The sequence below is a fragment of the Amblyomma maculatum genome, chromosome 11, assembly GCF_055883805.1.
Source record: "Amblyomma maculatum isolate TAMU_Amacu chromosome 11, ASM5588380v1, whole genome shotgun sequence".
Taxonomy (NCBI): domain Eukaryota; kingdom Metazoa; phylum Arthropoda; class Arachnida; order Ixodida; family Ixodidae; genus Amblyomma; species Amblyomma maculatum.
In genome coordinates, this window is record NC_139354.1 from 67,766,919 (window position 1) to 67,794,867 (window position 27,949).

General features: G+C 46.8%; 1 long non-coding RNA gene across 1 annotated transcript; it reads right to left on the reverse strand.

Annotated features, from left to right (window-relative positions):
• LOC146174040 (uncharacterized) lies at positions 1 to 27,648 on the reverse strand. Its single transcript, XR_014701983.1, has 3 exons — positions 27,490 to 27,648; positions 6,775 to 6,874; positions 1 to 250 (listed from the first exon to the last, which is right to left on the reverse strand). It is a non-coding gene; the product is annotated as an uncharacterized LOC146174040 (long non-coding RNA).
• Between the last annotated feature and the right edge of the window lie 301 nt (positions 27,649 to 27,949).

Below are 27,949 nucleotides of genomic sequence, written 5' to 3' on the forward strand. Positions count from 1 at the left end.
AATGCTTAAGCAAATATTTTTATTTATATCACAATCAATTTTTGCCTGAGCCTCTCTGTGACCCGTGTGAACCCTGCGATCCTGAGGACGACAAACGTGGCATAGTTCGAAGTGGCCCAATAAAATATGGATCGAGGTCATGAGGATGCGGACCGTTCCGACTAAAGCACCTTCCGTACCATCGGCTTCCAGGCTGTCTGTAGCACCCGCAGAGATATGGGCAGTCGTTTCTGGATGAATGGGGAATGCACTGCGCGCGAAAGGACAGAATGACATAGTCAGTAAGCATCATATTCGGTTAAGAGCAACAGAAGCTGTAATTTGATATGAAATGCAACCTGTAAGCACATTTCTTTGTAAGCAGCGTCTTCTCTGCATTTATTTCCGTTTGAATTCCAACGTGAAAAACTTTGGGCATACTTGGAAGAAATCATAACTAACCCGCTGTCAACATAGCTGAATATATATAATGTGGGCTGAAATATCTTATCAGATTCATGACCTTCTACTGAACAATGAGATAACCTTATTCCCAAGCCACCGTATGTTAAAACCCCTTACGTTGTAGACGATATTAAAACCACGATTTCTAAGAGAATTAAGCAGTCACAAGATATTGTGCTAAAATATGACGATTAACGTAATAACGAAAGGCGAGCTTTCGTGATCACCGCACATATTGTCATCTAAAGTCGTTCGTGCGCCTTTGCTGGTTATTGGTTACGGGAAAGGATGTATGAAGCACTTAAAATTTCCAGTGTATTTTCAAGTGTTCAGCTTTATGTGGAATGTGTTGGCCACAGTTCTAGCTTGACGCTTTCATATGTATTTGCCTGGGCTGGAAGTGTACTTGCAGTCTCGTTTTGTCTATATATCTTCCTATAGTGAGTAGGCGCTTGTGTCACTTTTACGGTCATTTGGTGGCAAAAGGCAGGTGAAACGCTGCAAGTATATCTAATCAGTGCATCGTTGTCTGTTATTGGCTTTCAGTGCTGAAGCTGTGATCTGCACCACAAAACGGCGCCCATGATGCAACTTCAACCTATTATTCAGGTTTTAATAAATACATATTTATTAGAGGAAGTGTTATGGAAGGTATTTTTGCTTGGCAAGCAGCCTTCGTCGATCGCAAAGCGGACAACAACTGTTGATATTGTAGTACGGCTTACTTTATTGACCTTGATAATAAGGAATTATTAGAAAATAATGATGGACGTATGCTTTTCCACAGCGCAAATATATTTCAGCGTATGTTAAAAAAAATGGCAGCAGCGTAGCTCGTTTAGGCCTGGCTATGCAAGGGAAAGCTTGTTGTACCCTGTTATGCTGTGTTGCTAAGCCGGCCACTCATGTTACACACAAAACAAAACGAGTTGCACGTCAAGTGAGTCTCGAACACCCTCGAAGCCAAAGCCCAGTTTGCCAACCGAACGAAATGGCTAGTCGAAGGTTCCGTATTGCTAGCATTCACTAAAGTTGTTTTGTCGGTTTCCGAGGCTCTCGCCAAAGTCGAAGGCTAGGCGTTCATGGTCGTCTCTAAAGATTGTCGCTGTTGCCTTTCTGCATCTTTGTGTCAGTGCTTAGCTCGTCGAACTTGCGGTTGTTGTTTTAGCCGGCCCCCTTGCGCAGTTGTACTCACGTTTCTGCGTTCACTCCGAAGCAAGCACAGCGAGATCTCTAAGAAGTTCCGACAAAGTTTCCACTTTCACGACTGGGACAGAATACAGCTAGGGCAGAGATAGACTAGCGTCCTCATTCCATCCTTCCGTGCACAACAGCTAAACTCAAGCAGTGCCCGCCTATCTTCCATGCAATTGGTGCGTCATGCAGTTAGTCACGCTGAAACAGCTTATCAGAGGTGGTTGGTGCAGCGGCGGCGAGTCACGCGCGCGGTATCCCTCCTGAACTTCAAGGCCAAACTGTCACGGACTACGAAAGTCGCTCTACTAGACAAGTAAGGCTTCCGATTTAAATCCTCATCTCTACATTAGATTTAGGCAACTTTCATCTTTTTTTTGCGTGTGAAGGTACGTTTAGTACATTGGCCGCCCGAAGTATGATACTCCGGATTAGTCTTGCAGTATTCGTGTGCATAACTGACCCTCCCTGAGCCTTTGAGTTCGGGATTTTGCAGGTTTTCATGCAGACACAAAACGCCAAGCAATATGCTAGACCATAAGGGAATAAAAGATATGTTCTCGGTTTTGTTTTTCAAGCTATAGCAGAAATGGTTCTCAACTCTATTTCAGGAAATATGCTGGAAAAAGAAACCAGCGGCTAACATATCAGCTTATAGCAGACTATTTGATCGTCTGGCCTCTAATAGAGGTGAGCATAGTGGAGCAGGGGTGACCTGGAGTATATTGCGCCATTGGACATTATGAGAGCCATTATTGTTGCAATATCAGTGTGTTTGCTGCATTTTGCAGAAGAGAAGCATATTGCTCGCGGATGACAAATATTACTAGATATTCCAGTGCTACTAGTTTCTTACAATCAATGAACTCGAGAAGCAAAGAGAAGCCAATTTTGTTCAGTTTAGCCAACCCTTCTAAATAAAACACCAAATTCGTCATCAATATTGTACACAGGGAGAGATCCTGACTAGTGTTTAGTGTATGATGCGTGCATGAATTGAACCCATCTCGGACTTAGACAGTGAAAACGAAATTGAATTTTTTCAGCTACCCCGGGAACTCGAGGAAGCAAAAGAAAAAACTCGGCATAAGAGAGAATTTCTGCATTACAGAAATGATGCTTTCCATATTACATTGTATATAAAGATGCTTGACGTTCCTTCTCCATTTACAACATCATTTCATGAGGTGAATATCCGGACCGGAGGGTCTGCTAAGGTATCAATGGTCACGAACTCAAACCACAATGTGACGGTGCCTCAAGCAACCTATCTAAGCAGGATAGGCACGCGCCGATCACGTCGGACGCCTGTTGGGTAGAACCGTAAAGTTCACCTTGCAGTTTCTATTAATACCATACACACCAGAGTTTCTGTAACTTGTTTATTACACACCGATGAGGTACATCGACACTAAATGCCTGGAGAGAGCACGGACACAGCAGTGTCTCCGCTGCAGTGTCAATACTTTCATATCCAGCGCAGTGGTGTCATTTTAGGCAGCAATACTACATTAAAAAAATTAACATGTACATTTTATTCTGCTTATGTACAGAAATACAAAAACCATTGCCAGTTGCATGCCTAGTTCTGTCATAAGTTCAAAAATTCGTTGCTTACCATCGTTGCTTACTGACCCTCCCTGAGCCTTTGAGTTCGGGATTTTGCAGGTTTTCATGCAGACACAAAACGCCAAGCAATATGCTAGACCATAAGGGAATAAATAATATGTTCTCGGTTTTGTTTTTCAAGCTATAGCAGAAATGGTTCTCAACTCTATTTCAGGAAATATGCTGGAAAAAGAAACCAGCGGCTAACATATCATCTTATAGCAGACTATTTGATCGTCTGGCCTCTAATAGAGGTGAGCATAGTGGAGCAGGGGTGACCTGGAGTATATTGCGCCATTGGACATTATGAGAGCCATTATTGTTGCAATATCAGTGTGTTTGCTAAATTGATGTTGAATCAAAATATCAGTATGGCCAAGTCAATAATGACTAATACACTTGGGTGAGCGACCCCAGAAAGTGGTACCTTGACTTTAAAGTTTGAATGCATACGAATTTAGCAATTGCAAAAAAGATTTTTTTGCAATTGCTAAATTCGTATGCATTCAAACTTTAAAGTCAAGGTACCACTTTCTGGGGTCGCTCACCCAAGTGTATTAGTCATTATTGACTTGGCCATACGGATATTTTGATTCAACATCAATTTAGGTCAAATTCGAACAAAGTCAATTTTAGGAAATACATAAGCCAAACTTTGGAATAGGACACACAAACATGAAAGTCAAAATTGAGTTGCCCATACTGAAATAAGGTTAGCCACGAATTACGGAAAAGGTATGTCAAATTTCGGGGGTCTAGAGGTAAGGGTGGGCCATCCCAAAATGGACGGAACCACTTAATTGGCCACTCGCGATTTAGGTGTAGACATCAATTTTGGTTCAATTCTTACGAGTTCAGAATTTGGTCAAATTACCTGGTTATTCGTGTGGACGCGCTGTGCTAACAGTTCCTACGGGCACGTTCTGTCGAAGGCTGCAGTCTGCAGCTTAATTCGTTCAATTATTAACACCATATTTCAACGTTTCACCGACCTAATTATTCATATTATTTACATATTTTCTCAATTAATGGCTGGATTACAAAGCAACGCAATTAATCATTGACAGGTTTTACGGACATGCTGTTTTTAAGGACTAGCGAGCCAAGAAATGTTGTCTATTGGAAGGAAAGAAGCAATATTAATGTCCTTCGTGGATTCTTTTTCGAGTAACTTATTATGAAACGCCACCAACATCGGGGGGTACGCGTAGCAGCATTTTTGGCATGACTATGGGTGCGCTGCATGGCTCGAAAGCATCAGCGGCGGCTGACGGCTGTGGTAATAGCATCGCAGAAATCAGGTTTGCACCCTGCAGCAATATGAAGTTACTGCGTGTATGTGCCATAGAGTAATGTATAATGAAATGCACCGTATCAGTGAGGAGAAGTAATTAAGGAATGCGAACGATAATTTTCTGTTGAATCAACGCTGCTGTTGCCATTCGGAACTAGTTTCGGTATCGCATTACTATTCTAAGAAGCAAATAGAGAACGCAGGTGACATAGTCAGGTTCATCGTAAGGTTATCTGTCTTTTTTTCAGCTCGGAATGGAAGCATGTAACGGGAGAACCACAGCTGAAAACTGGCGCAGCTAAAGCGCGGGCTGTAGCCCAGCAAGCTAAACCCTTGAACATGGCGTTGCGTGTGCGCTCCGCTGATGGTCCGATAGATGGCCACAATTTTGAATAGGGCTTTAGGCACCTAACAGTGCTGCGGAGACGGCAAGTTTGTTTAAAATCGTCGAGTAGCATTTTATTGCAGACAAACTGCTATATTTCTCTTGGGTGATTTTAATACCATCCTTGGTGCTTTTGAAAAAACGAGGGGCAGGAAATTTAGGGACAGAAGTACACAAGTATTGTCTGAGGTAGTAATAAAATGGGATATTGGTGGCGTGGTCAATTGCTTTGATGACGTTCCGTTAATATAATTTTGTGCACTTTCAGCGGTCTAGCCACGTGCGGCCTGACATCATTTATGCGTTTGTAGAGCTGTTTCCGAGATTAAACATTTACGACGAGGTGCCCACACTCTTCTCGAAGCTGCAAAAAGAGTCAAGCACTTTCTGACGCTTGCGAACGCATTTTGACAAACCATTACAATGTGCGTTTCTTGTGCTATAAAAAAACTGTGCACATGAATGATAAATTCAAGAGGAAGATTAGGAAAACAATGAGAACTGCTTAAGGAGGGAAAATTTTGGAGTAGTTGGCGGTGGCTAAATTATACGTACATAAATTCTTATTCGTTCACATAGTGTTTTTGAAGTATCGACCTAAATACCTAACACAAGATTCAGAAAGAAAAAGAGAAACAAGTCTTATCTACCTTTATGAAAACCATGTGTATGCCACTGCATAGAAACGTAAGAACTCGCACAAAACGCCAAACATGCCATCAAGTCAGAGGAAGAGCGTCTAAGTTTAATGGCACGCTAGACAGAGAACACTGCGGCGCACTGTTGACCACTGAAAACTACAAATCTGAAGAGGATATTGCCAGCCTCCTTTAGTCAATGAAGACGGAATACCGATAGATGTTTGCGCGGATGCGAAAGCAGCTAAAGAGAATAAAGGCGCATCCATTCTCGTGGATAAACATCATTAAATGCTCAGGCAGTTTCGGCCGTCAAACAGGCTGCTCAGTAGCTTAGTATGGTCACCACATTCTATGAGTGGCATAAGATTGAGGTACGCTTTTTGTGCAGTGAACCTTTTATTCAGCTCTGGTCGTAACAAGCAGACAGGGAAGAAAAAATTGGCTGTAGCTTAACTCAGCTAGGCAAGGATGCATTAAGCAAAAGCAGTAGTTGTCGTGAATGACACCGAATGTCTTCTCTGTTGTTCCTGTCGCACCTTCTTCACGCCGCCTTACGTCGTCGCTGTGCACGTCTCTCTTCTCGCTATTAGGGAGTTGTCATGGCTAGTTTAGATCTCTCAGCTTCATTTGGCCCACGTGCTGCTTCTTCACAGCGAGAGAAGTTGGCAGTATGAGTAGACTCGGCTCGTAAGCAAGCGGAGCGAGCGCTTGTACGAAACTTCGTTGCCTTATTCATGGAATTGCACTACAGATCCGCCATAAGTCATTATATATATAAGTTTTAACCCCCCCCCCCCTTCCCTTCCGCTGCGGCGCAGCAGCTGAAAAGCACTGCGAATGTGAAGTCAAGTGAGACGCATAGCCCTGCGATGACGTCGTGCGCGGTGCTCTAAGAAGACCAGCGACTGTACTGGTAGGAATTTGGCTTGCCAGGTGTGCGAAGAAAATAAAGGCTTTCAATGCAAATAAGAGGAATCAAAAAGAGAATGGAGGGCTGCCCTCTCCGTGCACGATATGTGCGAAGAAGCGGCGTGTCTCTAGGCATGAGGCAGTAGATCGGCTGAAGGTCAAACTCCGGCGTACGCGAAACGCGCCGCAGCTCGCCCAGTGAAGCTTTCGCTTCAAAATATAATAAACTGAAAAATTTCTGTGCAATTGATGAACAACATTTACATGCATAAAAGAAGTTGAAATAATTGCCATCTTACCGCACTTGCGCACCTCTCTATTTCAGAGTACGGGTTTGGAATTTGTTGAGGTCTTCGAAAAGGATTTGGAATAGGAAGTCTGCCCAATTGATTGCCTGATCTGAAATTTGAAAACAGGAAAGTTAATGAACGCTGAATTACGTGTTTAGGCAATCTGTTCCTGCAGTCCTTGGTGTAGCAGTAAAGCTTTCTACTAACGTAGACGCAGAAAAAAACAAGAGAACGGAAAGTAATTCCTTAATGCTTTCAATAACGAGAAAATAATTTTGTCAAGAGTATTAGCTCTAGATGATTTGGTTGATATGCATCGTTTAGTTTTGCTAAACCTGTCTCAACGCCATTTCGCTGAGAACAAGATTATAAGCCCTGCTGTGCTGAAATTTAAACTTGCGATTGGGGCTTTCGGATATTTGATAAGCTTTAAAGACGTGTCAACCGAAATGCGAGTCAAAGGCCTGTTCTCCAGTAACACCCCTAATCGTTGTTCAATATCTCTAACAAATCGAAGATTTTCTCACTGCAAATATATCTGAAAACATATTAAGGAAGCAGGGAAAACTATTTGCTTGACATATACCCTAGGTAGGTAGGTAGGTAGGTGTACCTTTATTGAGATGCCGGATACTTTGCGGCTGGCAACTGGAGCTGGTGTTCACAGGCTAATATTTGATGCTCTTAATCTTCATAACCAGGAAGCTTAAATTCGAGTACTGCCGATTACAACTCAATAACTTTATTTCTGTTTGGATTTCTAACATATACAGGAAAAGTACGAAAGGACTTGACACAGCATCCTGTCTAGCTGCTCTTTGCCCATTGGCTTGTTGTGAGTTTTGAACTTTCAACGCTCCTCTTTACTAACTAGTGTCGTACTGGCTATATTGCATTAAGCGGGGCCGGTGATCTTAAAAACGGGAAAAATGCCATGGTTATAGAAACCGCGCTATCCGTTTGTTCTCCTGTATACAGCCGCTGCAAAAAATATGGCGCAATAAACTAGAATCTACCGACTCAGCGAATCGTCCTCTCACTTGAAGAAATTAAAGAAAACCTATGGTGACTGCGGAGACGCAGAGGAGGCGGCTCTGATCTGGCTCTTCCGTGTTTAAGGGAAGCTTCTAATTTATGCAGTCAGGCGCCCGCTAAAAGGATCTGAAGTGGCAGAATAGTGGTGTGTGTCACCATAACTTTATAGCTAAATATATATTGCAGCCTTTCCTCTGTTTTGGGAAAAAGGAAACACGCAGTTAGAAAGAGGTCGGATAAACGAGAAACGGTAACAGAGCCATTTGCAATGGATCTATAAAGCTAAATCTTGTAATAGTGTAACCTTTCGCTTTTCCTACCAACATGTATACTATCTGCCCACTGTCGTTTTAGATTAAACATTACCAACATCGTTGGTAACCTTCCCCGAGTAGTCTCACATCGCGTAAATTTCGTTAGCTCATTCTGTGATGATCACAGTGGTAACAAGCTTAAATAATCTATATTTACAATTATTTTACTCTCAGTTACGTTTGCTGTACTATTTTGGGTTTGCAAAATGACAGGTCCCATGCACTGCTCGCGCGATCGAAATAGTTATCTTCAGAGTAACAATTTCATTCATTCCATAAATTCAAAATATCGGATGAGGAAAAACTGGTAAACGCTGAACACAGCTACTGAAAGAAGTAGCTGATAATCAAATATGTGAGAGATATGAAGTGTTACTAAAAAGCGAAATACTTGTACCAATGCCTTTGAGGGTTTAAGGACCATCAGTCGTTCAGCTTATTTTACTTAGAAGCCTGAATATCGTTCATGGAGACTTCTGCCTCCATGAACGATAGCCATGACGACCTGTTGATTCCCTTTTATATTTTGTAAATACGACCAGCAAATAAATTTACGATCACATTTTCGGAGCATTGAGATGAGTACCAAAATGAACAACTCATACCAACAAGTGCTATAGTCGAACAAATCTAAGAAGATAGGAACATATATCCTCCTAGGAGGAAACCAACAAAATTTATCCAGGTATGAGGTAGTGGTTTTTCGCCAGCCATCAGAAGAATTTTTGGAATTAAGAAAGATCAAAGAAATGTTTTGAAATCGCAATTTCAGTTCTCTCCGCAACCTCGTCATGAAAATTTATACCTACAAACTACTCTTTAACAACTATTAAATAGAAGCATTTTAAAGCTGCGTACTAACTATGCAATAAGGTACCTCATGTATCTCGATTAACCAGCTACTACGCATTTTATTGGTTTCACAAGTACGATTACATCGAAAATGCTTCTCCTAACGTGTAAAAGGCGCATTGATATTAAGATTATTCGCCGAAAATTTGTCCCCAAAAAACAAAACCAGCTGAATAAATAATCGCAGCCTAACTTTCTACACGAAGTAATTTAGCAGAAAAACAGAAGATCAGCTTCCATTTCCTGGAGTGAATCGATGTAATGGAGTGCGGGGTTCGCACCTCCAAAGAGAGAAATTAGAACACAGATGGAAGCGAAAGTATAGTTGAAAACTTAGCACCTGTGTGCCTCAACCTCAAACAAAGAGGTGAATAATTTCTTATAACCGATAACAATGAAGGGGTCAGTGTGGTGTTGTAGGGATTGGGTCACTAGAAGTAAAGAAAAACACATGGACAAAGAATAAATTAGTTTACAGAGATTGTGTTTAATGTGAAAAGAAACATTTTAAATTTTAACGAATGGAAAAGTAATGCATATTTCTCAAAATAAAAGTTTTTCTTTCTTAAGAATTAATTTTTTTGGATAAGCTTTGCTGGTAACAACCTATATTTTTCAGATTTCCTCCACAAATGGCGCTGAATACATTTTCCTTATTGCAGAATATGTACAATGCAAGTAATTGCCCCCCCCCCCCGCACGGAGGTGTAATGGTTAGGATGCTCGACTGCTATGGCCACAAAGATGCTCGACGGCTATCGCCACAAGGATGCTCGACTGCTATGACCACAAGGATGCTCGACTGCTTTGGCCACAACGATGCTCGACTGCTATGGCCACAAGGGTGCTCGACTGCTATGGTCACAAGGATGCTGGACTGCTTTGGCCACAACGATGCTCGACTGCTATGACCACAAAGATGCTCGACTGCTATGGCCACAAGGATGCTCGACTGCTATGGCCACAAGGATGCTCGACTGCTTTGGCCACAACGATGCTCGACTGCTATGGCCGCAAGGATGCTCGACTGCTATGGTCACAAGGATGCTCGACTGCTATGGCCACATGGATGCTCGACTGCTATAGCCACAAGGATGCTCGACTGCTATGGCCACAAGGATGCTCGACTGCTATGGCCACAAGGATGCTCGACTGCTATAGCCACAAGGATGCTCGACTGCTATGACCACAAGGATGCTCGACTGCTTTGGCCACAAGGATGCTCGACTGCTATGGTCACAAGGATGCTCGACTGTTTTGGCCACAAGGATGCTCGACTGCTATGGCCACAAGGATGCTCGACTGCTATGGCCACAAGGATGCTCGACTGCTATGGTCACAAGGATGCTCGACTGCTTTGGCCACAACTATGCTCGACTGCTATGGCCACAAGGATGCTCGACTGCTATGGCCACAAGGATGCTCGACTGCTATGGCCACAAGGATGCTCGACTGCTATGGTCACAAGGATGCTCGACTGCTTTGGCCACAAGGATGCTCGACTGCTATGACCACAAGGATGCTCGACTGCTATGGCCACAAGGATGCTCGACTGCTATGGCCACGAAGATGCTCGACGGCTATCGCCACAAGGATGCTCGACTGCTATGGCCACAAGGACGCTCGACTGCTTTGGCCACAAGGACGCTCGACTGCTTTGGCCACAAGGATGCTCGACTGCTATGGCCACAAGGATGCTCGACTGCTTTGGCCACAACGATGCTCGACTGCTATGGCCACAAGGATGCTCGACTGCTATGGTCACAAGGATGCTCGACTGCTATAGCCACAAGGATGCTCGACTGCTATGGCCACAAGGATGCTCGACTGCTATGGCCACAAGGATGCTCGACTGCATTAGCCACAACGATGCTCGACTGCTATGGCCACAAGGATGCTCGACTGCTTTGGCCACAACGATGCTCGACTGGTATGGCCACAAGGATGCTCAACTGCTATGGCCACAAGGATGATCGACTGCTTTGGCCACAAGGATGCTCGACTGCTATGGCCACAAGGATGCTCGACTGATCTGGCCACAATGATGATCGACTGCTATGACCACAAGGATGCTCGACTGCTTTGGCCACAAGGATGCTCGACTGCTATAGCCACAAGGATGATCGACTGCTATGGCCACAAGGATGCTCGACTGCTCTGGCCACAATGATGATCGACTGCTATGACGACAAGGATGCTCGACTGCTATGGTCACAAGGATGCTCGACTGCTTTGGCCACAACGATGCTCGACTGCTATGACCACAAGGATGCTCGACTGCTATAGCCACAAGGATGCTCGACTGCTATAGCCACAAGGATGCTCGACTGCTTTGGCCACAAGGATGCTCGACTGCTATGGCCACAAGGATGCTCGACTGCTATGGTCACAAGGATGCTCGACTGCTATGGCCACAAGGATGCTCGACTGCTGTGGTCACAAGGATGCTCGACTGCTATGGCCACAAGGATGCTCGACTGCTATGGTCACAAGGATGCTCGACTGCTTTGGCCACAACGATGCTCGACTGCTATGACCACAAGGATGCTCGACTGCTATAGCCACAAGGATGCTCGACTGCTATAGCCACAAGGATGCTCGACTGCTTTGGCCACAAGGATGCTCGACTGCTATGGCCACAAGGATGCTCGACTGCTATGGTCACAAGGATGCTCGACTGCTATGGCCACAAGGATGCTCGACTGCTATGGCCACAAGGATGCTCGACTGCTATGGTCACAAGGATGCTCGACTGCTTTGGCCACAATGATGCTCGACTGTTATGGCCACAAGGATGCTCGACTGCTATGGTCACAAGAATGCTCGACTGCTATAGCCACAAGGATGCTCGACTGCTATGACCACAAGGATGCTCGACTGCTTTGGCCACAAGGATGCTCGACTGCTATGGTCACAAGGATGCTCGACTGCTATGGCCACAATGATGCTCGACTGCTATGGCCACAAGGATGATCGACTGCTATGACCACAAGGATGATCGACTGCTCTGGCCACAAGGATGCTCGACTGGTATAGCCACAAGGATGCTCGACTGCTATGGCCACAAGGATGCTCGACTGCTATGGCCACAAGGATGCTCGACTGCTATGGCCACACGGATGCTCGACTGCTATGGCCACAAGGATGCTCGACTGCTCTGGCCACAATGATGATCGACTGCTATGACCACAAGGATGCTCGACTGCTATGGCCACAAGGATGTTCGACTGCTATGGCCACAAGGATGCTCGACTGCTATGGTCACAAGGATGCTCGACTGCTTTGGCCACAACGATGCTCGACTGCTATGACCACAAGGATGCTCGACTGCTATGGCCACAAGGATGCTCGACTGCTATAGCCACAAGGATGCTCGACTGCTATGGCCACAACGATGCTCGACTGCTATGACCACAAGGATGCTCGACTGCTATTTCCACAAGGATGCTCGACTGGTATGGCCACAAGGATGCTCGACTGCTCTGGCCACAAGGATGCTCGACTGCTATGGCCACAAGGATGCTGGATTGAATCCCGATGGCAGCGGCCGCTTTTCGATCGACGCTAAAAGCAAGGCGCCGGGCACCCCGAGATGTCAGCGTTTGCTAAGCAACGCACGTTAGTAGAAATTTCAGCAGCTCCCTTGAGCTAATTTTTATTGTTGTCAGATTTGTGGTTTTGAAGGTGGCAATATAAAAGGCGTCGATGGCGTAAATGATTAATACAGAGGCCAGTGAAGTAATATTTGAGCCGCCCCGTGATCAAATCAGATTCGTTTTCTTGAAGTGTTTTAATACGCCGTATTAAAAAAGTTCCAGGAAATCCATTGAAAAAGAGCCACCGTAACACATATTTTGAAAAGCGTGTCGACCGAAATGCGCATTTGATTTCGGATAAAATTGCGACGCAATCGTTCGATGGGCTCAGGGTGGTATCACATCATTTCGTATCCCACTTAGCATGCATCTGCCAGCCAAGTTGAAAACTAGTTTGGTACAGATTCTAATCGATAACTTATGAACGTCCAAATGCATGTAATTCGTTCTACGCGTACGCGTCTAGCGAGAAGTGAAACAGATAGTGTGCCTTTCGTTCCCCAGAAACCACACGAACTAAAGGCGCTTAACATTATGCCAAACTGTGTACCAGTCCTTCGATGCCACAAAATCTAAAAAGAAAATAAAATGTTAAAGGCCGATTGCCTATGACCTTAAAGGGGTCATAACACCAATTTGAGATTATAAACTATTTATTGAATTTCATTCCCGATGTGCCAGCCAACTAAACCTTAAAGTGTCAGCCCCACCGGAGGTATACAGATATTTTAAAAATAGTATTTTTGCTTCTACGTGAACAGCTTGCTCATCTGGCTACCGGCGTAACCGGTGACGACATAAAGTGACGCCGCGTCGTCTGCGGCATATTCTGTGCACGAGCAGCGTCAACCGCGGTTACGCGAAACTGATGTGGCGGACTAAACAGCAAGTACGCAGCTAACCCTGGTTACCGCAAACTGCTTTTCGATCTCTGTTAACGCTTTTAACCTAGGCAATAGTTCGGTGCCTGTGGGCGGGATTGTAGAGCACTACGGCGCCTGAATATGAAAGCCGCATGAGCTGGCCCGCTAGAGCATCGTACACGCTGCACGAAGAAACATGTCTCAAAAACAACACATGAAATGCTCATAGACTGCCGTCCGACGGCGCTTTTGTACAATCTTCGAGTACCCCCCCCCCCCCCCCCCACAACGCAGCAGCCTAGTGTAAGAGGCGCGGCGCGCTACATTGAGGCACCCAGTACCCAGTCCCGCCTCTTCGTTTACCCTGCTCGCTGCCAGACCCAAGCCTCGCTCCAGCCGCATTGTAAAAGTAAATAAGGTCATGAGGCTTACAGCAAAGGATACCGCAAGCTTACAGCAATGGTGCCACCCGCGAGCGTGGCGGATGACGGCGTTGTGGCCATCTGCTCCTCCCTAATCATCGCTAGGCCTACATTGCTTAGCACCGAGGCAACAGCGGACGGCGCTTTGTAAGTGATCAACAAGACGCTTTGGTAAAAGGGCCGCTCGATCATAAAACGTTCTCTGAACTCAATTGTTTTGTAGTAAAGGAAATTATTTTTTGGGACGCCTTAGCAGTGGAGCTAGCGTACAAGAACACGGCCTGGCACTGCACCGGCGGAAGGCGGTAAGCAAAAACTACCATCGTACGGATCAACATTTCTATAGTTTTAAAATTGTTTTAAAACATTTCATAGTTTTAAAATTGCCTTTTCCGCGGCCTAATATTATTACGATGAAAACGTTGCCTCCCTGAAATTCCCAAATGTGACTTTGTCCTAATTTGGCCTGAATTGATATCTAACCTAATCTGAGTATGGCCAGCTCAGTGGGGACTTGTAAATGTTTGTGGGCCAAACCCAAAATATGACTCCTGGGCTCTCGAAATTTGACTTCGCCCATTTTGATCTACATTGGTGGTTCGCCTAATTTGATAACGTAATCCTAATGGTACCTTCCAAATTTAGGCAGTCTGCCTAAATTCGGTCTCTTTGGTCCCAAAATGTGGCTTCCGAATTTCAGTGATAGAAACGGCAAATAAGCAATAGTGCTAAGCAACGAAGCGCACAGAGAAACAAGCGACGAAACATGACATGCTTGCGCATTTTTGCGCCTAAGCAGACCTAAGTGAATCCCTATAATTTTTATCCCCTAGCGTATCTAACAGAATAATAGAGAGATTTAGCTTGCCGTTATCTGCGATCCGCTACCATGATCCGCTACCGCACGTTCCACTGCGCATGCCCAGATTCCCTTGACGCCGATAGATGGCACCACATACTTGTTGTCGGCACAAAGACCTGCCGCATCGGGACCAATCAGCTTGTGCGTCCCGCCCACGCACGGTAGAGGGTGACGGTGGCGGATCGCGGATCACGGTAAGCTAAAATCTCTCTAATGTAACGGAAACGGTACAATATTTTGCACTACGTTGCTGTATAAAGCGCCGACCCAGAGCACGTGGCATATAGTTGTGACTCGTGGTCATTACTGTCACTATGCGTAATGCTTTTCGAACTCTACGCTTTACTTTACTCCTTGAAAAGCTCATACATAATATGCTGTATAATTAGCAACAGTAATAAGTCATGACCATGACTTCATGACAGCAGACAATGGGTTTATTTAAACTTGGCACCCGCTAGCATTTTGCTACTTTGTAAAGTCCCGAGTCAAGCTATGTTGCACATTGACCATGAGCCATCGGGTATGACATTGAATACTGGCTATGAATTATAAAGCATGACAGCGTAAGTAATGACATTGAAGTCTCAATGAAGATTACGTTTTGTTATTCGTGTCTACACATATCATGTTGTGCTGTGTCATCTTACACCAGCTATGCCATCATTTGAATCTCCTATGACAGAAGGTAAAATCAACAACGCTGGCTTTTGACCTGAGCGAAGATATAAGGTTCGGTATGGTTTGTGGGGTTTAATGTCCCAAATCGACTCTAGCTATGAGAGACGCCGTAGTGGAGGACGCCGGAAATTTTGACCCCCTGGGGTTCTTTAACGTGCACTGACATCGCACAGCATACAGGCACCTTGCTTTTCGCCCCCATCGAAAAGTGCCCGCCCAGGCCGGGATTCGATCCCGCATCCTTGGGAGCAGCAGTCGAGCGCCGCAACCTCCGCGCCACCTCGGCGGAGGGGGGGGGGGGGGTGAGGGGAAATATAAGGCGGTCGCACTTAAAAATGCGGGATAACCGATCCGGTGAGGCTACCATGCCAGATGTTTTCGCCACGGAGGTGATACTTAGGTCTGCTCTGTCCACGCGAGTGTGAAACTTTTGTCATTAGAGGTGTTTTGCATTTATGAAGAGACAAATGAATAGGACATTATTATATTAATTCCTGACACATGTGCGCTTTTTAGTTAGAAAACATTATAATAGAACTATGAAATGCTTGTATATATAACTGGGCTTAAAGTCCCGAAGCGACTAAGGCTATGAAATGCCGAGGTAGAGAGCCACCTGGATGTCTTTAACGTTATGAAGATTGCGTTTCCGGAGCGACGCGGAACATGCATCCGGTGCTACTCTTTTGCTAGAGACCCCCTTTGGGGTCACTGCAGAAGGGAGGGGATAGCAGCCGCGCTGCTGACCCCTCCTGAATAGAGCTCTTCCGAGAACTGTTGACACAGCATCCGCGTCGTTCTTCCCCTGTTCATCTCGCATCCCGACAGGGCTACCTCCAGGTTACGTAGTGATTTCGACGCGGGGCATTCCGGGCGAAGCGAACGCGGAGACCGCCATTGGTTCGGCCAGCAGCAGGTGCGTACATTTTTCCCTCGAGTTCCCCCGGCTTCGGCCGGGGCGCCGCGGTTCGTGAACACGGGCTTATCTTGTATGCTTGCTCGAGACCAACAGGCCCGCAAAGAGTTCTGCGCGAGCCTGTTCGGCGCCGACGCTTCTGAGTCGGGAGAGCCTTGTTGGCGCGCTGCTCCGTCACCGTTGGCCAGTGCCAGTGGCGGCGCTCGTTTAGCCATCGACGTGTGACCTGTGTTGTCGAGATGTGCTCCGCGCATTCCTCATTCTCCTTTGCTATGTGTCGGGCGCGCTTTGACCCTCTGGTTAGCCGTGCGACCTGGGAGCGCCCTGAGCTCCACCGCCTACGCGTGAATGACATTTGCATCGTGTAAGCGACGCCGCGGCCCTGCTCTCGGGTCTTGTGGCTGGGCTTTTAGTTCGTACTGAGGTCTGGAGGATCAGTGTAGTTTTTGTGATACAGCTTTTTCGACATTAAACATTTCTGGTTTTAACTTGGGCCTTGCTTCCCTCGGAGCGGAAGCGCAGGCGCATGCATACTGTGCCCTCAGCTTGCTCTGTCGCGAACTCGCGGTATGTGGATGTGGTAGCCGCTTACCATATAACTGCAGCACGTCTTTGAAAAGTAGTCCCACGACGTGCACTAACATCGCGCAGTACACGCGCGCCCTGCTTTTCGCCTCGATTGCAAAATGGGCTCTGCAGCCGGTATTTGATACCACAGCAGCAGTCGAGCAGCTCAACCACTGCACCAGCTCGATGGGGTATATGTCCCAAATAATGATAACTAAGCTCGTATATTTCATACTGCAGATCAGACAGAATTCAACAAGACAAGGAGGCTGGATTCCGTTGTGGCAAGGAGCGATTCTGGAGACCATAACATTTGAGGCGTAAGTAATGAGATGTTAGGAGGTCGACAGTGACAAGGGTATTTGTTATGAACTTTTTGTGAAATGTAAAACCACGGTAAAACATGATGGTAAAAACATTGTCAGTTATATTTCAGTGCTCACAATACATTATCGGCGTATACTTATGGTTGTTCGTTTTCGGGTAAAACTCGTGTCTACCCAGTTTTTGCACCATGAACATGTTCCCAAATAATCGGGTAAAACCCGTTTTTTTTCCCGGTTTCTGGAAAAACAGTGCTCACGGAATTGTAAAAGGCTTATATGAAAACACCAAATCAGAGGCTGTTCTAAGGATACTTTCTGATAAATAGGTTTTTTATGCGAACGCAGTCTTAATGAATGTTGCGTTCGAGCAGCAGTCAGATGCCCAGAAAACGATTGAAAACAGGAAAACCTCTGATGCCAAGCTTCAGTCACCTCGTAAGCGTCAAGCTACAGAAGAATGTCAACGTGTTTTTCATGATGGTTGGTAAAAGCGATCGAGGAAAAGGTGTTTTGTCTATGTTACCTAAGAGCAGTGCCACGTTAGTGAAAACTTGTGAAGCGTTTTGCGCGAAAATCTTCACAAATTGAGGCGGCAACCTGAAACGGAACGTATTAGAGAAAGAAGAAAGTCATTTGACAATGTCGACATTGAGTGCCTTACCCGATCTATTCCAGAAGCGGCTGCTGAGTCAGTCGTTTGATGACTAGTATCACGTTATTGTCGAGGATAATGCACTGGAGGAGGCGTTATAATCGGGACAGGGGATGCATGTGATTCTCCACCCTAACAACCTCTGTTTATTCTCGTGACGGTTGATCGCGGGGGGTTTAACTTGCACTTGCTGGTTTGTATTCATTCTAATCGTTTATCTCAATATTTTTTCTTACCGATTAATACCAGAAAACTCTTCTTCCATTGTTTTTAGTGGCTGCTGGCTGCTTTTTAAGTGTCCGATTTTAGCTTGTTTGCTATTTGCTTAAAGACGAGGTCCAATCTTGGATACTTCATTTTATACGTAGCATAACAGTGCTATGCCACAGCTTTCACTTTCTCAATTATACATATATTTATCGTAGTATTCGAGAAAACATAATTTCCACGTCCGCCGCTATGGACGTGAGTCGACAAGAGTGGCTGAAGGATTCAATTATTAATGCGAAAGCATTACTAGGCTATTTTTATGAGAGTTAGGTGGTAGGATTAAATAAATTAAGGGTTGTGGTTTTTAAGGATGTTGTGAAGATGGTGTGAAAAAGTATTTTGAATAGGAGTAAGTTAATTAATTCATGTCAAAAAGTTAAATCAATCGTACGTCGAAATAGGCATACGACTAATGTCGACGTCCAAGGGATGTGACGTCACGCAAACCGGAAGTGGGCATGTTTCTGATTTAATGAGCCAGATAATTAGGTGATAGTATTTAGAAGTGTGTAATGAGTTTTAAAATGTCGCGTCTGCGATATCTGGCCGCGAGATGTGCCTGCGAGATTGTAGAACGCTGGTGAGGTTTGATGCGTTCAACGGAACGCTGGTTGTTCGACAAGGGGCGCGCGATCTACCGTGTACAGCAAACCTCAGACGTGCGCATTTTGTCACTGATGTTCCTGCAGAGCTCTTGGAACTACAGTGTTGAACAGAAAGCAAAAAATACACTATGCTTTCGTTGGCGTCGGTGGCTGCTGGTTTCCTTTGTATCCTACTTATAACTAGCCCTTCATTTTCGCTTTGTTTGCTGAATGGTCAGTCGGGATTTTATATCGCTTCTTTGGTCTTTCAGAGGCTGTGGTAGCTTAAGACTGTCAGAAAAGGGATGTGTGTGGCACCAGGGACCCATAGTTCGGGGTTTACTGTTTACCAATTGCAAGGTGCTTGTATGGAGATGAACATTCCAAAGACAAGTTGCGGACGGTATCCGATCCGTTATTCCTGTCAGTAATGCTACCAATAACAAAGTCAATCCCTACGTTTGACACACCTTAAGCTTTGCCATCTTTTAATCGCTAGCGGCATGCTAAATCACAGAACAAATGTCTGCTATTAGTCTTCACGAAATACATAAGCTGGAAGTGGTGGGAGCCTAGGGAATAGCGAATTCCCAAAATAAGAAAAACTTTCTTTTGTAACCTTACAGTGCACCACTAAAGGAAGAAAAGAACTTTCCCTTGTGAATACAGATTTCTCTTATCATTTCATTCGGCTGATTTTCCCTATAGTGTCACCATTTTTTCCATTAAGTAATGAAAGGTCTACATTCCTGTTCCTATTTGGCCATTGCAGCGCCTAGGGCCTGCACTCGCATAGTCTAAAAAAAAAACTCAGCTCAGTATTAACGGATCACGTCAAGGAGTCCCAAACATGTTAATTTGCCCAGGCATGCTTGTCGCCGATTTATTTTTCCCCTTTCCCTACAGGAATCTTCGCGCACAAAGAAGAAATAAACAGTGATTCATTAGAGCCATACATCATGGACAGCCAAGATGCCCGGCTAACACGGTGGCAAGGTCCTATTCAAAGAACTGTATTCTTAATAGCTGCCGCTTTGAGGTGGAATTGAATTATATAACGATTCTATTCGATTAAAAACTATTTAATTCCATCGCCTTCTCTGCCATTGGTCACTTAAAATTTGAATCTGGGCATAATACGTTTGCAAGGACATCGCAGGACGTCAGAAGTAAGTTCACGTAGTTGTCACCGCATACGCAATTTTGACGTCATCACTGAGGGAATGGAATAGATTTTGAAATTGCTAAAATATTCCACCCTTGATCACAGGCGCAGCCGCTTAGCCTTAACACGGCGAACGGTGAAGCGTAAGCGCTGCATTAGCCTCTGCATTGTAAGCGAGCATGGACCACATGCATAACACTGCCGCTCTATCCAAGGCCATGTCCCAATATTGGATGCTGAGGACACTGCACATCGCACGTTTTTATTCTTTGATGATCTACACCGTTTATTGAAGGTTATCGCTAAAATTTTGTTTAGTTAAGGCTTTAAAATGCGCAAGAAAATAAAAGTACCATTCCTTTCTCATTAGAACCCAATGAATACATATGCCGCGTCTGTGAGTAAAATTATTCTAACGCATAGCTTGAAACCGCGATGTTTGTTCTATTTGTAACTTGCTTTTTGCAGCTTGCAGTTTGTGCTTGTGTACCGTCTTTGCCAAAAGTAACCAGGCTGCTCCCAAGGCTGTGGGGGAAGCGGTGCGCTAGTGGGGCGTCGTTGGCTTTCGCAACCACCTGTGGCCGCTCGACAGCTCCGAGGTACAGCAGCTGACGTAACCCTACGCCCTCAATCTCGCTCATTAAATATTAAAATCTAGGAGCGTATGATGTGCGAGCTGTGTTTTCACGTGTGCAGAGCACGGAAGTTGCCGAGCGAGGGCGCTCAGTATAGTGGCGGTGTTCGGCAAGTTCGGAAAACACAAAAACTGGTTATAGTTGCTAGATAGTGTTGGCGAGAAATAAAGAGTTGTGCGTGTAGAAAAATAACCTTGCGTGCCTAGAAAATAACCGCAAGGAACTTTTCACTACAATTCGGTTCGTACACAAATACTTACCCACAAGAAAATACAAGACATTTCATAATCAAGCCTTGCATTAATATAACAAAGCATAACCAAGGGGCTATACACACGCTTTTCAATATGAAGGAGAGATAACTGGGGTTGAAAGGGTTAGCAAGCCTCTCGATATCTCTGCGCCCGAGGCGCATAAAGTGAAAGTACGCAAGGCACCGCAAGAAAGCGTACTTAACTTTCGGGGTCGGCCCCGCCGGGGTGGTGCAGTGGTAAGACGCCCGACTACTGTGCCGGAGTTCCCGGGTTCGAACCCGACCGCGGCGGCTGCGTTTCGATGGAGGCGAAACGAAGAGGCGTCGTGTGCTGTGCGATGTCAGCGCACGTTAAAGATCCCCAGGTGGTCGAAATTACTCCGTAGCCCTCCACTACGGCTCCTCTTTCTCTCTTTACACTTTCATTCCCACCCTCCTCCCTTCCCCTACGGCGCGGTTCGGGTGTCCACAGAGCAAGTGTGACAGTTACTGCGCCTTTCCCTTCCTGTGAACCAATTTAACTTTCGGGGTCGGGTACGCTTCTTTAATATACAAGCAAAAATGTCGCGATTTCGCTGCTGCATTTGAGTAGCGGTGTACAAAATTCGAGCGCGCGTAATTATATATCGAATACGCGATTTCCGCTTCAGGGCAGTTATTGAAAAGAGAAAATAGCACCATAGCTATAGTAAGCGCCCTCGATCGGCATAAGCATGCTCCGCACATGTTAAAGCGCAGCCTGCGCGTCATACGCGCCTAGTCATTCGAACAGCGAGAGCGAGAGTGCGAATTCACGTCAGCTGCTCTACCCTCAGAGCGGACGAGCGCCAGCAGCCGCTTGCGAACTCAACACCGCCACACGGCCGCGTGCCTGCTCTTGAAACCTTTGGAGCAGCCTGGTTACTTTTGGAAACCACAGTTTATGTATATGTGCTGTAAATATACACTGTGAAGAGGAAGAAGTGCACAAGGAACATGCCAGTCAGTGGCATCGTGATCGCTGCGCGTGCTGGATCTGCCTGTGTTCGCTGCCGCTGTGTTCGAAGCTGATCTGCTCAGTCCTGCTGATCAAGTCCTGTTGATCCGCTGAATAAACCCCCCATTCTTACATTTGGTGGAGGTGCTGGGTAAGATCTATCCTCTCGCCCTGGAACTCCGCAGCCGTACATTACCACCTCCTGCGATGCCTGAGGACGTCAACCACCAAGCCGTACAAGTTGGCTCTGCCATCATCTGCCCCGGCTCCCTCCGCCAGCGTGACCCCGCCATCTTCAGCGGCACTGACGACCACGATGTCGAGGACTGGCTCACATCCTATGAACGAGTGAGCGTTTACAACAAATGGGACGCGGAAACAAAGTTAAGCAACGTCATTTTCTATCTCACCGGCGTAGCAAACCTATGGTTTCGAAACCATGAAGCGGACATTCCATCATGGTCCGCGTTTAAAGCCAGCTTCTCTGAAGTCTTCGGCCGACCAGCTGTGAGGAAACTCCGCGCTGAACAGCGCTTGCGTACGCGGTCTCAGCAAGCTGGCGAAAATTTCACGAGCTATATCGAGGACGTCGTCGACCTGTGCAAGCGCATTAACCCACACATGTCAGAGGCCGAGAAGATCAAGCACATTCTGCAAGGCATCGATGACGATGCCTTTCAGATGCTGTCGGCTCGAGATATCCGCACCGTCGCACAAGTGGTCACACTGTGTCAAAGTTATGATGAACTGCGAAAACAAAGGGCCATAACTCGCGCGAACACCATGCACTCCGAGTCCCTTGCTGGCCTGACAGATGCATGTGAACATTCTGCGCTCCTACCACAAATTAAGAGCTTCATTCGGGAAGAAGTTGCTCGACAGCTCTCCCTTATATCCTGCCATCAAGAACCTTCCTCAAACCTGGCTCCTAGTTTGCGCCACATTATTCAAGAACAGGTAGCTGAATCTCTTCCTCCAGCCCCTCAACCCATGCCTGTTACAGCGCCGTTAACTTATGCGGCTGTTGCGGCCCGACAGCCACCTGCATATGCTCCACCGCCACCAGCCTACGTTCAGCCGCCTCCTGCGCCTGCGCGAGAACCTGCGCAGTTTATGCGACCGGCTCCAAGACCACGTAATCCCTGGCGCACGACGGATAACCGGCCAATCTGTTACACTTGCGGGCTTGCTGGACACATTTCTCGTTACTGCCGCAACCGTCTCCCGGTGTCGGCACCACCTACTCATGGTTCTGCATACTGGTCTCCGACGCCTCAGTATTCCGCGCCTACCGAGCCTCCAGCTGGCCCTCAGTTCTCCCCAGACCGCTCAGCCATGTCCGACCGCCGTTCACCGTCGCCGCGACGCCGCTCTATCTCTCCGATGCGACGTCGACAGAACGCTTCACATGAGGAAAACTAGAGGCCGCAGTTCCTGAGGCGAGAACTGCGACCCAGTCGAACTTCCCAAGTCCTCATCTGTCGCCGACAAACCTAATTGAAGTTTTCGTCGAGGGTGTTGCTGTCATGGCTCTAATTGACACTGGTGCTGCGATTTCGGTAATGGACGCAAAACTATGTCGCACTTTAAAGAAAGTGAAGACGCCAATTGCGGGACTTTCGTTGCGAACGGCCAGCGCTCAGCATATCAAGCCTTTAGCAGCGTGCACCGCTCGAGTAGTTATTCAAAATTCCCTTTATACGATTGAGTTCGTCGTGCTGCCAAGTTGCTCGCACGCTGTAATTTTAGGCTGGGATTTCCTGTCGCGTCATGCTGCTATTATCGATTGTGCTCGAGCTGAAGTGGGGTTCTCGACTATGCCCGATGCCTTACCAGACGCTGATCAGTCAAATTCCGGTGCTAAAGCCCTCGTCGCCGAAGATATCGACCTTCCTCCCTGCTCTTCAGTGCTTGTTCGTGTCGCTTGTGCATCTCTTAGCGATGACACCGTTCTCTTCACACCAGCCCATACTTTCCTGCGCCGCAAGTGCCTTCCATTGCCCTACGCAGTGCTCGCTATTTCCGCTGGCTTTTCCATGTTATGGGTCTCTAACCCATTTAACTCCCCTACTGCTTTGCGCCATGGCGAATGTCTCGGAAGTATCCAGCCAATCGCATCTCTTCTGATCTCTGAGGAACCTGACGACGCGCCGCACTGTGCCGTGACTGCCCTCAGCCCCCCTTCAATTGCGCCCGCTCCCCCCTCTACAGACTTGTTTCTCCGTTCCATCGATGCCGATCTTCCTCCAGAGCAGCGCACTCAGCTTTTGAACCTACTACATCACTTTCGCTCCTCCTTCGACTCTCATCAAAGTTCTTTGGGTCAAACTTCTACAGTCACTCATCGCATCGACACCGGCACCCACGCACCACTACGACAGCGTCCCTATCGTGTGTCTGCAACCGAACGCCAGGCTATAGAAGAGCAAGTCGACCTAATGATCCAGAATGGCGTGATTCAGCCCTCAAGCAGCCCTTGGGCCTCACCTGTTGTCCTTGTAAAAAAGAAAGATGGCTCTATCCGCTTCTGTGTCGATTATCGCCGCCTTAATAAGATAACGCGAAAGGACGTCTATCCTCTCCCGCGCATCGACGACGCTCTCGATTGTTTGCAAGGCGCCGAACTCTTTTCTTCCCTAGATTTACGTTCCGGGTACTGGCAAGTCCCCTTGGAAGCGGCTGATCGCCCCAAAACTGCCTTTGTAACTCCCGACGGCTTGTACGAATTCACAGTTATGCCGTTTGGCCTTTGTAATGCTCCGGCAACATTTGAGCGGATGATGGACACCATTTTGCGTGGCCTAAAGTGGAAGACATGCCTCTGCTACCTCGATGACATTGTCGTCTTTTCTCGTGACTTTGACACGCACCTCTACCGTCTGAAGCACGTTTTGACCTGCCTATCTGATGCCGGACTGCAGCTGAATTTGAAAAAATGTCGTTTTGCCGCCCGCCAGCTCAACATTCTCGGCCACGTTGTTTCCAAAGAAGGTGTATCTCCAGACCCTGCCAAACTTCGTGCCGTAACAGCCTTTCCCAAACCGACTTCCATCAAAGATCTACGTAGCTTCCTCGGGCTGTGCTCTTACTTTCGCCGCTTTATTAAGAATTTTGCTTCCATTGCTGCTCCCTTGACAGAACTTCTGTCCGGCAGTTCCGACCTTTCGTCGTGGTCACCAGCGTGCGACGATGCCTTCAATGCTTTACGACATATCCTCACGGCACCGCCTGTCCTACGTCATTTCGACCCCACAGCGCCTACTGAGGTCCACACAGACGCCAGTGGTATTGGTCTCGGCGCTGTGCTCGCTCAGCGCAAAGCAGGTTATGCTGAATACGTGGTCGCCTATGCTAGCCGTACACTCACGAAGGCTGAATCCAATTACTCTGTCACTGAAAAAGAATGCTTAGCGATTATTTGGGCTCTTACTAAATTCCGCCCTTACCTCTATGGTCGCCCTTTTGACGTAGTGACGGACCACCATGCGCTTTGCTGGCTTTCCTCACTGAAAGACCCGTCCGGCAGACTGGCAAGATGGGCTCTTCGCCTTCAGGAATATGATGTCCGCGTTGTTTACCGCTCTGGCCGCAAACATCACGATGCCGATGCACTTTCCCGCTGCCCCCTTACAGCTGAGGTCGCGAGCCTTTCCCCTTCCGACGACTCCCCGCCATCGCTTCACATCAATGACATGCCGTCAGCGCAGCGGCAAGATCCTTGGATAAACTCTATCCTCGATTTTATCTCCAATCCTACAGCTGCTTCTCCATCGCGTGCTCTCCGCCGCCATGCTTCCCACTTCGCCATTCGTGATAACCTCCTCTACCGCCGCAACTACTGTGCAGATGGCCGCAAGTGGTTGCTAGTTATTCCCCGGCAGCTACGTTCGCAAATTTGTGACTATTTCCACGCTGACCCACAATCCGGTCACGCGGGCGTCTTCAAGACATACACTCGTCTCCGGCTGCGTTACTACTGGCGGGGTATGTACACCTTTGTACTCAAGTACGTTCGCTCATGCCTCACCTGTCAACGTCGCAAGCCATCTCCTCAACGTTCTGCTGGAGAGTTGCTGCCGTTACCCAGCCCACCACGTCCTTTCGACCGCGTCGGCATTGATTTGTACGGGCCGCTTCCCTACACTGCGGCCGGCAACCGCTGGGCTATCGTAGCCGTTGATCATCTGACGAGGTATGCAGAAACCGCCGCACTTCCATCTGCCACAGCGTCAGAAGTAGCTTCCTTCATTTTGCAGCGATTTGTTCTTCGCCATGGCGCACCTCGAGAGCTGCTCAGCGACAGAGGACGCGTTTTCTTGAGTGATGTTGTAAAAGCCTTGCTCACCAAGTGCAACATAATTCATAGAACCACCTCCGCCTATCATCCCCAGACTAATGGCCTCACTGAGCGTTTTAATCGTACCCTTGGCGACATGCTCTCTATGTACATCTCCTCCAACCACTCAAACTGGGACCTCGTCCTTCCGTATGTCACGTACGCATACAATACCGCAACGCAGTCTACTACTGGCTTCTCTCCTTTTTTTCTCCTCTACGGCCGTCACCCCTCTGCAACAATCGACACCATACTCCCGTATCAGCCAGACATATCAGAGTATACACCTGCGTCTCAAGCAGTCCAGCATGCGGAAGACTGTCGACAAATCGCCCGCGCATTCACGGCCAACACCCAGTACCGCCATAAATCCAACCATGACAGCCAACACTCGACACCGCACTTCTCGTCTGGCGCTCTTGTGTGGCTATGGATACCTTCCAATGCCCCTGGACTGTCTTCAAAATTTCTTGCTAAATATCATGGCCCATACCGTGTTCTGGAGCGCACCTCTCCGGTTAATTATGTGGTGGAACCTGTTACGCCGTCCCATGATCTACGCCGGCGCGGACGCGAGATTGTTCACGTCCAGCGCCTCAAACCCTATTACGACCCTGCCGTCTTGCTCACACCGTAAGTCGCCAGGATGTCTCCTCTTCGTCCCGCGGGTAATTGTGAAGAGGAAGAAGTGCACAAGGAACATGCCAGTCAGTGGCATCGTGATCGCTGCGCGTGCTGGATCTGCCTGTGTTCGCTGCCGCTGTGTTCGAAGCTGATCTGCTCAGTCCTGCTGATCAAGTCCTGTTGATCCGCTGAATAAACCCCCCATTCTTACAACACTTAATATTCGTATTTACGACCAAGTCAACGGTTTGTATCCTTCCGATAGAAGCAAACGTTGAACTCAGCAAAGTTTTGTCCTTATTGCCCGTCTGAGCCTGTGTTGCATATACGGAAAACGCAAGAACGTACTTCTACAATTCGTGCTGCGTACACATGCAGAATGTTATATACTTGTGTCCACTCACGCGACAATATGTTTGGTATGTTACGGTTTATCCAATCAATTTTGGTTTTGTTGCGATCTAAACAGATCGCAACAAACTTATGTGGTGGATTTATATTGCTGATAAAAACTTGGCTAATATTCCATGTAGAGAGTAGGATGTAATGTAATGCAAGGCTATGCACAAAAGGATGACACGAAGACCGAATCGTGATGTCGTGTCTTATGTCATTGTAATATCGTAATGCGATGAAAGGTTAGGCGCAAAAAAGACGACCCGAAAACAGAAGACACGACATGAAGATTCGGTCTTCGTGTCTTTTGTGTTCGTGTCGCCTTTTTTGCGCATAACCTCTCATGGCATTACAAAATTAAAATAAAGTAGCCAAATCTCTTACAGAGTACATACTTACTCAACGAGAGCGGCCCAGCAGAGAACAAAAAGCGAGATCCGCAAAACGACGTTCATCTTTAACAAAACACTTCAGGCTCACACTGAAACAAATTGATGCCAGCAAAGCAGAGACATATAGGACACGTACAGATTTATACGGTTTTGAATACCAATGGCAAAACATAATAGCATACATTTGGCCTACACACCAGCTGATATGACAGCGTCGAGCAAATGCGATAAATGCTTTCATATATGCATACGGTTATAATAAGCGGAGCAGAACCTGCGTCACTCGACATTGCTTTATGCTGTTTTCCTCGTGGACGACTAATGAAGAAATGAAATGTAAATTATATAGATAGATAGATGTATTTATTGAAAGGAAAAGGCAGAGAGGTTGGCCGGAAGAATTCAAATCTGGCTTGCTACTCTGCACTGGGGAAGGGGAAGGAGAGAAGAAAGAAGGTCATGATGGG